This window comes from Hemiscyllium ocellatum, chromosome 3, assembly GCF_020745735.1.
Source record: "Hemiscyllium ocellatum isolate sHemOce1 chromosome 3, sHemOce1.pat.X.cur, whole genome shotgun sequence".
NCBI lineage: Eukaryota > Metazoa > Chordata > Chondrichthyes > Orectolobiformes > Hemiscylliidae > Hemiscyllium > Hemiscyllium ocellatum.
The window spans coordinates 681,991-695,896 of NC_083403.1; the positions used below are offsets into that span (position 1 = coordinate 681,991).

Below are 13,906 nucleotides of genomic sequence, written 5' to 3' on the forward strand. Positions count from 1 at the left end.
CGGGTCAGGTGAATTGGCCATGCTAAATTGCCCGTAGTGTTGCGCTTCGGCGGGTCGGTGTGGACTTGTTGGGCCGAAGGGCCTGTTTCCACATGGTAAGTAATCTAATCTAAACAAACAACTGGAACTGATAACCGGAAGCGGCAGGGTCAAATCACTATAAACGCGGGAGGAAACATCACAGAAGCGCTTCACAGGAGGCTCCCAAGCACTGACGATGTCACCTAGACAGGGGACGAAACGTCTGCAACACAAATTCCCAGCTCGGCGAACAGAACCACAACAACGAGCACCCGAGCTATAAATCTTCTCCCAAACTTTGAACCTCTCCACCTCTGTCTTAAATGCAACCTCATCTCGGCCTGAAGGGGCGACCCTTCATCCTGAGGCTGTACTTCCAGGTCCTCGTCTCGCCTACTAGTGGGACCATCTTCTTCACAACCACTCTGACCAGGCCCCCCCCAGTAGCTTGTAAGGTTCAGTCAGATCCCGCCTTACCTTTCGAAACACCATCGGGTACAGACCCAGAGACCTCATGTGACAAACCCAGGGGGAAACCTTCTCTAGACTCCCTCCCAACACCAGCGCATCCCTTCCTTCGGTACACGGCACAAAACTGCTCCCAATATTCCACCTGTGGTCAGACCAGCGCCTGACGCAGCCTCGGCAGCACGTCCCTGCTCCTGTTTTCTCGCCCGCTTGAAATGAATGCCGACACTGCATTTGCCTTCCGAACCATCGGATGGACCTGCATGTTAATCTTGAAACAACCTGGAACTAGGACTCCCAAGAGCCTCTGCGCTTCAGATTTGCAAAGCCTTTCCCTCGTTCAGAAAATCGTCTACCCGATTGTTCTCGCTACCAAAGTGCAATTACGCACACTTGGTCACTTCTTTCCCCACTCGCCCAACATGTCCACGCTCTTCTGCAGCCTGCCCATTTCCTCAAAACTACCTGTCCCTCTAGCTATCTTTGTGCCAACTGCAAACTCAGCAAAAGTGCCCTCCGTGGCCCCCATTATCGTGGACACCCCAATAAGGTCCCTGTCACAGCCCCGTCTACAAGGTATTTGCGGAATTTCACCACAGTTATACACGTGGCCGGAGACTTTGGCACTGTCGCACCGATAACACAGGGCCCAGCGAGCCTGTGCCGATTCCTACTCCTTGTTTGGGCGTGCTACTTGTTGCCCAGACGCGGTTTCAGTCCCGCCGTTCCGCCTCCCGTTCACGTGTCTAACAAGGTGAGCCTGAAACGTTCCTAACGTGCCTGCTTCCAGCGCTTCGACTGGCAACGAGTTTCAGGCACCCACCATCCTCTATGTGAAAACCTTTCTCCGCACTTCTCCCTTCTCACTTTCCACCTCTCACCGTGAACCTGTACCCACTGACTCGCCACCCTCTCGATGCCTCTCAGTACGCTGTCGACCTCTATCGGGTCGCCCCTCAGCTTCCGTCTTTGCAGTGACAACAATCCCAAGTTTATTCAACCTCTCCTCACAACAGAAGCACTCCAGGGCAGGCAACGTCCTGGTAAACCTTCTCTGCACCCTCTCCAAAGCATCCACGTCCTTCTGGCAGTGTGCCGAACAGCACTGCGCGCGGTATCCCGAATGTAGCCTAACTGGAGTTTTGTACAGCTGTTTATACAGATCATTTATTTACACGTCACAAACAACAAAGGCCCTAGCACCGAGCCCTGCGGGATACCACTAGTTACTGATCTCCTTTCCGAAAAATGCGCTTCCACCGCTACTCTCGGTCTTCTGTGACCGAGCCGGTTTTGTATCCAGCTAGCCGGCTCACCTCAGATCCCACGAGACGCTACCTTTTGCAGCAGCCTGCCTTAAGATGTGAAACGATCCAGAAGAGATTACTGACGCAAAGGTGACTACGCTTAAATGAAAGTGCTGGGATTGGCAACCGTGACGGAACTCGCAGCCAAGGAAGGTCAACACCTCACAAAGTGGTGGCTGAGAGTTCACAAAATGGTGGCCCAGGGACAAGCACCAACGCAGACACAAAACTGCCACTGCTGTGGAAACACATGTCAGGCAGCAGCAAATTGCTGGTAGAAAGAAGCTGTGTGCAGAAACTGCAGCATTAAAAAAGAATATACTCAGTGGGTGCGCTCGGGGGTGAAAGTACCAATAACCTGCAGCGAAAGTACAGGATGAAATCCTAAATGGTACAAAAAGGGCAAGAAGACAAAAGCCCTGACGCACAAACCAATGAGGTGTTGTGGTTACAGATACTGGCGATACCTGCCGACGCCCCGGTCGCTCCCTTACTGAACGGCAAACCGGTAAGGATGGAGGTGGACACCGGTTTCGTTGATACGGCTGAGTCACGTTGCGCTGCAACCTTCAGAAACTGCGCGAGGAACACACAAAGGTGAAGTGGTGCTTTCACAGTGGGAACGTTCAGTTATACGGTGAGTCTGAAGACACAGCCTGCGTGTCATCAAAGGAAATCTTACAGCTTTATGGGCAAGAATGTGGTTGGACAGAATCAAACTCAACTGGGCCGAAGGCAATCACGTGTCAAAATTCTGAGAGTGACTGATCAAGAATTCTAAAGAGGCACGCTATTGTTTTCAATGGGGTAGACAAGCAGGACGCCGGGAGCCTTTGATAAGGTTCCACGTGGTAGGCTGTTGGAGAAAATGCAGAGGCATGGAATTGAGGGTGATTTAGCAGTTTGGCTTAGAAACTGGCTTTCTGAAAGGAGGCAGCGAGTGGTGGTTGATGGAAAATATTCAGCCTGGAGTCCGGTTACTAGTGGTGTGCCACAAGGGTCTGTTTTGGGACCACTGCTGTTTGTCATTTTTATAAATGACTTAGACGCAGGCATAACATAGGTGGATGGATTAGTAAATTCGCAGACGACGCTAAAGTCGGTGCAGTAGTGGTCAGTGTGGAAGAATGTTTACAGGTTGCAGGGGGACTTGGATAAACTGCAGAATCGGGCTGAGAGGTGGCAAATGGAGTTCAATGCAGCTAAATGTGAGGTGATGCACTTTGGGAAGAATAACAGGAAGGCAGAGTACTGGGTCGATGGAAAGATTATTGGTAGTGTGGATGTGCAGAGGGATCTTGGAGTCCCATGTACATAGATCCCTGAAAGTTGCCACCCAGGTGGATAGTGCTGTTAAGAAGGCTGTTGGGTTTCATTCGTAGAGGAATTGAGTTCCGGAGCCGCAATATCATGCTGCAACAGTTCACCTGCTGGTGTGTGCTAGGCGGTTTCCTTTCCCTTTGCTCAACGACCTATTTGCTGAACTAGCCGGAGGTCAGCTTTTCAGTAAAATTGAGCCCGGTAAACCCTACCTCCAGATGAGTGTAGATCCTGAGTTGAAATGAATGAGACACAATCTTATTGAAACATATTGGATTCTTACGTGGCTCGACAGGGTAAATGCTGAGAGGACATTTTCCCTCATGGGAGTGTCTAGAACTGAACAGAAATAAAGAGGCACCAATTTAAGAGTGAGATCAGGAGAAACGTCTTCTCTCAGAGGGTTGTGAGTCTTTGGAATTTGTTGTCACAGACAGCTGGCACACGCTGCTTGTGTGAGACTGACTTAGAATGCTGCCAGTTCTGGCTGAGGCAGCAAAGTAGTGCAAAAGAAGGCAAGGGGCTGTTGTGCCAGTCCCTGCGTACACAGCCCAGGTGCCGGATAATCTGCAGTGCTCCTACCTGCCTTATTATCTTTCCAGGCCAGTTCCGGTCAGCAAACATTGGCTTGTTTGTTCTACGTTTTCTCACGTGCTGTTGTCGAGTTAGTGCTGTCTCTTTGCTTTTCCCAGTGAGAATTAACTCTCTGAGTAACCTGCCTCTGACTCAGTCAGTCGTGATAGCACACACGATTCTGTCGCGGCTCAGTGAATCGGAAAGTGGCTGAAACTCACAGTCCTTTGCCTCGTTTTTCCGGTCAGTCACATACGTACCTATCGATTCCGCCTGCCCTTGCACTCTGATGAAAAGCATGTGCCTTAAATACGTCCCGATTATTTTTGTCCTAGCTCACAGTGTTCTCGAAATCTCTCTTGCAAGTCATCAAAATCAAAACGACTGAACCCCTAGATAGCTTCATCCCCAGCAGCATGCAGCAACGTAGCACAGTTGACCTTCTCTTGTTTTTCTGAAACGTCGCTCGCGAGTAGGAAAAGCTGGTGGGCAGCTACGGTTGCTGCAACTCCCAACTTCTGACACCATGTGGTGTGATCGGGGCCCGGCGTTGGCGGGACGGTGCAGCACGCAGCAGGGGTGAGGGGATGACATTGAGAGCAAGTGTCAAGATGCGCAAGAGACAGAGACGGCGAGAGAAGGATAGGGAGCGGCAGCTGAACAGCTACCTTAGAACAGACGAGTTTGAATCGACTCACGCCTGGCTGGATGTGAGGTGTGAGAAATGAAGCACCGAAAGCCTGCGCTATAAACATGAAGCTGTTTTTAGATTTATAGATGAGGGGTGCACCGTTCCCGGAGGTACTGCAATACCAGGTCGATGCGTGGAGTGGACGGAGCAAGCCCCTATTCCATCTCCCTGCTCCAAAAATCAATTTAATATATGGTCCCCAGATAAGGGACGTATCAGATATTAAACTGATAAGAACAGATACTACACTTGATCTTAGCCAAAAGGCCGAGAAGCGATAACTACAATACCGCGGACTGCCTCAAGTCCCATTTGTCCTCCATGTTTTCAGTCAGCTTGATTCTGTTCAAAGACTTGTAGATCACTGCTGACAGTTTCCCTGTCGCCGTAGTCCTCCCAGGATTTCTAACTAGAGCAGCAGATCCGTTTACAGCAGTTGCTTTTTTTCCCCTGTCAGTGAAGCACTGCCTCATGGTCATGTAGAGATTGTCAGTATCTCACCAATCAGGTGGGTCAGGGCTAAGCTGACGTGACTTGAGGAGGTGGTAACCAACTGCAGAACTGCACGCATTGAATGAGACATTCAGCCTGTCATGTCTGCATCAGCTCTCTGCACGAGCAACTTCCCCAGTCCCACTCGCCCTCTCTTCAGATAAGTATCCGACCCTGCGACCAAAGTCACCATTGAATCTGCCTCCAGCACCCTCTCTCTCAGGCAGTGCACTGCATATTCTAACCACTCGCTGAAGACGCTTGGGCCTAGGACACTAGCTCGATGAAATGTGACAGGTAGAGAAGAGAGCAGTAGATTCAGCCGAGCCCTCCATGTCTTTGATGTGTGTGTGTGTGTGGATGTGCCTGCAGTTAGAACATAGAACAGTACAGCACAGTACAGGCCCTTCGGCCCACCATGTTGTGCCGAGCAGTTTTCTTAATCTAAGATCAACCTAACCTACACAGCTCTCAATTTACTGCCGTCCAGCGTGTGCTCGTCCAGCAGTCGCTTAAATGTCCCTGACAGCTTGTGGGAGATTAGAAATGTAGTTTCTGCAGGTGGTGGTGGTGGTGGTTAGAGATGTTGCTTTTGCAGATGGGTGAGGGGGTGTTGTGGGGGGAGGGGAAGGGGAACATTACACAAACAGTCGCGGGATTCTTGCAGCATACTTAAGGCTAAGATTTTAACCAATATAGAGGTTTTTGTTTAAGAAATAGTTTTAAACTAAGAAATAACTTTAAAGTGTTGTGGCTGACCACAAAAGAAGCAGTAGGGACATCTCACAACAAGCTTATAGTATGATAAGGGGAACTGGCTAAAATAACAGACAGGCTGTAACAGACAAGGACAAGGACAGCAGGGTAGTCAGATCAGGAAAATTAGAGAAAAACAAGTCAGGTAAATCGGCTTATGATAGGATGGGAAAAGGGAGGCGTGATTCCGCAACTTGCAAACTGAATAAGAATGCTTACATGCTTTGTATTGGCGCGCTTTCGCTAGCCTGATTGCTTGAGCAAAACGCCCGTTCTTGCAAGGCCGTAAAGAATAAAATGCTCTTGTTTCCAAGACTTTGTCTCAGGCTGAATTGTGAGTGAGTTTTGTTTCTCAGAGTTGCCGAAGGGCCTGTTGTTGCGCTGCTCTGTTCGACGTTCTAAAAATCTCAGCTGTTACCAATGTGAAAAATCCCTGCCTCCCCACAAGGCAAATGATTGGAGCAGGTTCGAATTCTGACCGAAAAATCTCACTGCCAGGAAATCTCGGCTCACCTTTACGAACAGAAACTCTTACAGACTAACAAATGTGAACTCCCATCCTCCAACCCACCTCGTGCAAATGAACAGCACGACGGGGGATGTGAAGATCAATTTACAGCAAATCAGCCTTTATTGGTTCGGCTCCCGCTCCAAACATTCCAATTCAGTCTGCTTCCTTAGAATTGCAAATCAAGATTCAAGAGTGCTAATTGCAGCGCTAACAGCAAGCTAATGGTTTGATAGCGGCCGGGCAATCAAAAAGCAAGGTCTAAAATGCAAAATAAAGCAAAACACCCAGTAAGCAAAACCTCAGCTTCTGTGGAGAGAAAGCAGAATTAACGCTTCGAGTCCAGTGACCCTTCTCCCGAAGGTTGCAGCGAGTTCTGTTTTCGTCCACACATTACAACCTGCAGCACCACGCGTGGAGTCAGTGATCAACTGCACCTTCACCCTATCGGTAGCCACTGAGCACCTACATCGATGCATGCATCAGGACGAGACGGAACCTGAACCAAACGGGCGGAGGCTCCGAAGCTCTCTCCCACCCTCTCACCTTCAATGCGCACTTGGATCCATCCGGCTGCTCCGCATCAGGAAGCATCAGCAGCGCGGCCTCAATCAACAGATGGGAATCAGAAAGCTTCCCCACACAGTCACACAGTACAGAAGAGGCCCTCTGGCCCTCCGAGTCCGCACTGACAAAGCTACTCTAAGTCTGTTCTAGTCCCACTTTCCAGCACTTGGTCCGTAGCCAGGAAAAGTTATGACATTTCCAGTGCTCATCCAAGTAGTTTTTCAAGGTTTTGAGGTTCCCCGCCTCGCTACCCTCCCAAGCAGTGCATTCCAGACCGCCGCCACCCTCTGGGAAACAACTGCTTTCTGTCATGACCGCAAGACCACGGAAGGTCTGACGGCCCGGGCCGTAAGACGTACGAGCAGAATCAGGCCGTTCGGCCGTGGCTCACAGGTTTGTCAACCCCGATTCTCCTGCCCTCTCCCCACGACCCTTGATCCCCTTATAATCAAGAGCCTCTCTCTCTCTCTGTGAAGCGCTTCTGTGAAGCACTACTATTATAGGACAAGCCAAACAGAGAACAGCCAGGGAATTCCTAGAGGCATGGCACTCATCCACAGATTCAATCAATGAGCACATCGACCTGGACCCAATATACCGGCCACTGCAGCGGGCGCTGTGTGGGCGGCACGGTGGAACAGTGGTTAGGACTGCTGCCTCACAGCGCCAGAGACCCGGGTTCAATTCCCAACTCAGGCGACAGACTGTGTGGAGTTTGCACATTCTCCCCGTGTCTGCGTGGGTTTCCTCCGGGTACTCCGGTTTCCTCCCACAGTCCAAAGATGTGCGGGTCAGGTGAATTGGCCATGCTAAATTGCCCGTAGTGTTGCGCTTCGGCGGGTCGGTGTGGACTTGTTGGGCCGAAGGGCCTGTTTCCACATGGTAAGTAATCTAATCTAAACAAACAACTGGAACTGATAACCGGAAGCGGCAGGGTCAAATCACTATAAACGCGGGAGGAAACATCACAGAAGCGCTTCACAGGAGGCTCCCAAGCACTGACGATGTCACCTAGACAGGGGACGAAACGTCTGCAACACAAATTCCCAGCTCGGCGAACAGAACCACAACAACGAGCACCCGAGCTATAAATCTTCTCCCAAACTTTGAACCTCTCCACCTCTGTCTTAAATGCAACCTCATCTCGGCCTGAAGGGGCGACCCTTCATCCTGAGGCTGTACTTCCAGGTCCTCGTCTCGCCTACTAGTGGGACCATCTTCTTCACAACCACTCTGACCAGGCCCCCCCCAGTAGCTTGTAAGGTTCAGTCAGATCCCGCCTTACCTTTCGAAACACCATCGGGTACAGACCCAGAGACCTCATGTGACAAACCCAGGGGGAAACCTTCTCTAGACTCCCTCCCAACACCAGCGCATCCCTTCCTTCGGTACACGGCACAAAACTGCTCCCAATATTCCACCTGTGGTCAGACCAGCGCCTGACGCAGCCTCGGCAGCACGTCCCTGCTCCTGTTTTCTCGCCCGCTTGAAATGAATGCCGACACTGCATTTGCCTTCCGAACCATCGGATGGACCTGCATGTTAATCTTGAAACAACCTGGAACTAGGACTCCCAAGAGCCTCTGCGCTTCAGATTTGCAAAGCCTTTCCCTCGTTCAGAAAATCGTCTACCCGATTGTTCTCGCTACCAAAGTGCAATTACGCACACTTGGTCACTTCTTTCCCCACTCGCCCAACATGTCCACGCTCTTCTGCAGCCTGCCCATTTCCTCAAAACTACCTGTCCCTCTAGCTATCTTTGTGCCAACTGCAAACTCAGCAAAAGTGCCCTCCGTGGCCCCCATTATCGTGGACACCCCAATAAGGTCCCTGTCACAGCCCCGTCTACAAGGTATTTGCGGAATTTCACCACAGTTATACACGTGGCCGGAGACTTTGGCACTGTCGCACCGATAACACAGGGCCCAGCGAGCCTGTGCCGATTCCTACTCCTTGTTTGGGCGTGCTACTTGTTGCCCAGACGCGGTTTCAGTCCCGCCGTTCCGCCTCCCGTTCACGTGTCTAACAAGGTGAGCCTGAAACGTTCCTAACGTGCCTGCTTCCAGCGCTTCGACTGGCAACGAGTTTCAGGCACCCACCATCCTCTATGTGAAAACCTTTCTCCGCACTTCTCCCTTCTCACTTTCCACCTCTCACCGTGAACCTGTACCCACTGACTCGCCACCCTCTCGATGCCTCTCAGTACGCTGTCGACCTCTATCGGGTCGCCCCTCAGCTTCCGTCTTTGCAGTGACAACAATCCCAAGTTTATTCAACCTCTCCTCACAACAGAAGCACTCCAGGGCAGGCAACGTCCTGGTAAACCTTCTCTGCACCCTCTCCAAAGCATCCACGTCCTTCTGGCAGTGTGCCGAACAGCACTGCGCGCGGTATCCCGAATGTAGCCTAACTGGAGTTTTGTACAGCTGTTTATACAGATCATTTATTTACACGTCACAAACAACAAAGGCCCTAGCACCGAGCCCTGCGGGATACCACTAGTTACTGATCTCCTTTCCGAAAAATGCGCTTCCACCGCTACTCTCGGTCTTCTGTGACCGAGCCGGTTTTGTATCCAGCTAGCCGGCTCACCTCAGATCCCACGAGACGCTACCTTTTGCAGCAGCCTGCCTTAAGATGTGAAACGATCCAGAAGAGATTACTGACGCAAAGGTGACTACGCTTAAATGAAAGTGCTGGGATTGGCAACCGTGACGGAACTCGCAGCCAAGGAAGGTCAACACCTCACAAAGTGGTGGCTGAGAGTTCACAAAATGGTGGCCCAGGGACAAGCACCAACGCAGACACAAAACTGCCACTGCTGTGGAAACACATGTCAGGCAGCAGCAAATTGCTGGTAGAAAGAAGCTGTGTGCAGAAACTGCAGCATTAAAAAAGAATATACTCAGTGGGTGCGCTCGGGGGTGAAAGTACCAATAACCTGCAGCGAAAGTACAGGATGAAATCCTAAATGGTACAAAAAGGGCAAGAAGACAAAAGCCCTGACGCACAAACCAATGAGGTGTTGTGGTTACAGATACTGGCGATACCTGCCGACGCCCCGGTCGCTCCCTTACTGAACGGCAAACCGGTAAGGATGGAGGTGGACACCGGTTTCGTTGATACGGCTGAGTCACGTTGCGCTGCAACCTTCAGAAACTGCGCGAGGAACACACAAAGGTGAAGTGGTGCTTTCACAGTGGGAACGTTCAGTTATACGGTGAGTCTGAAGACACAGCCTGCGTGTCATCAAAGGAAATCTTACAGCTTTATGGGCAAGAATGTGGTTGGACAGAATCAAACTCAACTGGGCCGAAGGCAATCACGTGTCAAAATTCTGAGAGTGACTGATCAAGAATTCTAAAGAGGCACGCTATTGTTTTCAATGGGGTAGACAAGCAGGACGCCGGGAGCCTTTGATAAGGTTCCACGTGGTAGGCTGTTGGAGAAAATGCAGAGGCATGGAATTGAGGGTGATTTAGCAGTTTGGCTTAGAAACTGGCTTTCTGAAAGGAGGCAGCGAGTGGTGGTTGATGGAAAATATTCAGCCTGGAGTCCGGTTACTAGTGGTGTGCCACAAGGGTCTGTTTTGGGACCACTGCTGTTTGTCATTTTTATAAATGACTTAGACGCAGGCATAACATAGGTGGATGGATTAGTAAATTCGCAGACGACGCTAAAGTCGGTGCAGTAGTGGTCAGTGTGGAAGAATGTTTACAGGTTGCAGGGGGACTTGGATAAACTGCAGAATCGGGCTGAGAGGTGGCAAATGGAGTTCAATGCAGCTAAATGTGAGGTGATGCACTTTGGGAAGAATAACAGGAAGGCAGAGTACTGGGTCGATGGAAAGATTATTGGTAGTGTGGATGTGCAGAGGGATCTTGGAGTCCCATGTACATAGATCCCTGAAAGTTGCCACCCAGGTGGATAGTGCTGTTAAGAAGGCTGTTGGGTTTCATTCGTAGAGGAATTGAGTTCCGGAGCCGCAATATCATGCTGCAACAGTTCACCTGCTGGTGTGTGCTAGGCGGTTTCCTTTCCCTTTGCTCAACGACCTATTTGCTGAACTAGCCGGAGGTCAGCTTTTCAGTAAAATTGAGCCCGGTAAACCCTACCTCCAGATGAGTGTAGATCCTGAGTTGAAATGAATGAGACACAATCTTATTGAAACATATTGGATTCTTACGTGGCTCGACAGGGTAAATGCTGAGAGGACATTTTCCCTCATGGGAGTGTCTAGAACTGAACAGAAATAAAGAGGCACCAATTTAAGAGTGAGATCAGGAGAAACGTCTTCTCTCAGAGGGTTGTGAGTCTTTGGAATTTGTTGTCACAGACAGCTGGCACACGCTGCTTGTGTGAGACTGACTTAGAATGCTGCCAGTTCTGGCTGAGGCAGCAAAGTAGTGCAAAAGAAGGCAAGGGGCTGTTGTGCCAGTCCCTGCGTACACAGCCCAGGTGCCGGATAATCTGCAGTGCTCCTACCTGCCTTATTATCTTTCCAGGCCAGTTCCGGTCAGCAAACATTGGCTTGTTTGTTCTACGTTTTCTCACGTGCTGTTGTCGAGTTAGTGCTGTCTCTTTGCTTTTCCCAGTGAGAATTAACTCTCTGAGTAACCTGCCTCTGACTCAGTCAGTCGTGATAGCACACACGATTCTGTCGCGGCTCAGTGAATCGGAAAGTGGCTGAAACTCACAGTCCTTTGCCTCGTTTTTCCGGTCAGTCACATACGTACCTATCGATTCCGCCTGCCCTTGCACTCTGATGAAAAGCATGTGCCTTAAATACGTCCCGATTATTTTTGTCCTAGCTCACAGTGTTCTCGAAATCTCTCTTGCAAGTCATCAAAATCAAAACGACTGAACCCCTAGATAGCTTCATCCCCAGCAGCATGCAGCAACGTAGCACAGTTGACCTTCTCTTGTTTTTCTGAAACGTCGCTCGCGAGTAGGAAAAGCTGGTGGGCAGCTACGGTTGCTGCAACTCCCAACTTCTGACACCATGTGGTGTGATCGGGGCCCGGCGTTGGCGGGACGGTGCAGCACGCAGCAGGGGTGAGGGGATGACATTGAGAGCAAGTGTCAAGATGCGCAAGAGACAGAGACGGCGAGAGAAGGATAGGGAGCGGCAGCTGAACAGCTACCTTAGAACAGACGAGTTTGAATCGACTCACGCCTGGCTGGATGTGAGGTGTGAGAAATGAAGCACCGAAAGCCTGCGCTATAAACATGAAGCTGTTTTTAGATTTATAGATGAGGGGTGCACCGTTCCCGGAGGTACTGCAATACCAGGTCGATGCGTGGAGTGGACGGAGCAAGCCCCTATTCCATCTCCCTGCTCCAAAAATCAATTTAATATATGGTCCCCAGATAAGGGACGTATCAGATATTAAACTGATAAGAACAGATACTACACTTGATCTTAGCCAAAAGGCCGAGAAGCGATAACTACAATACCGCGGACTGCCTCAAGTCCCATTTGTCCTCCATGTTTTCAGTCAGCTTGATTCTGTTCAAAGACTTGTAGATCACTGCTGACAGTTTCCCTGTCGCCGTAGTCCTCCCAGGATTTCTAACTAGAGCAGCAGATCCGTTTACAGCAGTTGCTTTTTTTCCCCTGTCAGTGAAGCACTGCCTCATGGTCATGTAGAGATTGTCAGTATCTCACCAATCAGGTGGGTCAGGGCTAAGCTGACGTGACTTGAGGAGGTGGTAACCAACTGCAGAACTGCACGCATTGAATGAGACATTCAGCCTGTCATGTCTGCATCAGCTCTCTGCACGAGCAACTTCCCCAGTCCCACTCGCCCTCTCTTCAGATAAGTATCCGACCCTGCGACCAAAGTCACCATTGAATCTGCCTCCAGCACCCTCTCTCTCAGGCAGTGCACTGCATATTCTAACCACTCGCTGAAGACGCTTGGGCCTAGGACACTAGCTCGATGAAATGTGACAGGTAGAGAAGAGAGCAGTAGATTCAGCCGAGCCCTCCATGTCTTTGATGTGTGTGTGTGTGTGGATGTGCCTGCAGTTAGAACATAGAACAGTACAGCACAGTACAGGCCCTTCGGCCCACCATGTTGTGCCGAGCAGTTTTCTTAATCTAAGATCAACCTAACCTACACAGCTCTCAATTTACTGCCGTCCAGCGTGTGCTCGTCCAGCAGTCGCTTAAATGTCCCTGACAGCTTGTGGGAGATTAGAAATGTAGTTTCTGCAGGTGGTGGTGGTGGTGGTTAGAGATGTTGCTTTTGCAGATGGGTGAGGGGGTGTTGTGGGGGGAGGGGAAGGGGAACATTACACAAACAGTCGCGGGATTCTTGCAGCATACTTAAGGCTAAGATTTTAACCAATATAGAGGTTTTTGTTTAAGAAATAGTTTTAAACTAAGAAATAACTTTAAAGTGTTGTGGCTGACCACAAAAGAAGCAGTAGGGACATCTCACAACAAGCTTATAGTATGATAAGGGGAACTGGCTAAAATAACAGACAGGCTGTAACAGACAAGGACAAGGACAGCAGGGTAGTCAGATCAGGAAAATTAGAGAAAAACAAGTCAGGTAAATCGGCTTATGATAGGATGGGAAAAGGGAGGCGTGATTCCGCAACTTGCAAACTGAATAAGAATGCTTACATGCTTTGTATTGGCGCGCTTTCGCTAGCCTGATTGCTTGAGCAAAACGCCCGTTCTTGCAAGGCCGTAAAGAATAAAATGCTCTTGTTTCCAAGACTTTGTCTCAGGCTGAATTGTGAGTGAGTTTTGTTTCTCAGAGTTGCCGAAGGGCCTGTTGTTGCGCTGCTCTGTTCGACGTTCTAAAAATCTCAGCTGTTACCAATGTGAAAAATCCCTGCCTCCCCACAAGGCAAATGATTGGAGCAGGTTCGAATTCTGACCGAAAAATCTCACTGCCAGGAAATCTCGGCTCACCTTTACGAACAGAAACTCTTACAGACTAACAAATGTGAACTCCCATCCTCCAACCCACCTCGTGCAAATGAACAGCACGACGGGGGATGTGAAGATCAATTTACAGCAAATCAGCCTTTATTGGTTCGGCTCCCGCTCCAAACATTCCAATTCAGTCTGCTTCCTTAGAATTGCAAATCAAGATTCAAGAGTGCTAATTGCAGCGCTAACAGCAAGCTAATGGTTTGATAGCGGCCGGGCAATCAAAAAGCAAGGTCTAAAATGCAAAATAAAGC

The 13,906-nt window shown here is 49.9% G+C and overlaps 2 non-coding genes across 2 annotated transcripts; both read right to left on the minus strand.

The window, feature by feature from the left end:
* Positions 1-4,468: 4,468 nt before the first annotated feature.
* Positions 4,469-4,659, minus strand: LOC132809142 (U2 spliceosomal RNA). Its single transcript, XR_009642226.1, has one exon. It is a non-coding gene; the product is annotated as a U2 spliceosomal RNA (small nuclear RNA).
* Positions 4,660-11,958: 7,299 nt separating this feature from the next.
* Positions 11,959-12,149, minus strand: LOC132809150 (U2 spliceosomal RNA). The gene has a single exon (XR_009642233.1). It is a non-coding gene; the product is annotated as a U2 spliceosomal RNA (small nuclear RNA).
* Between the last annotated feature and the right edge of the window lie 1,757 nt (positions 12,150-13,906).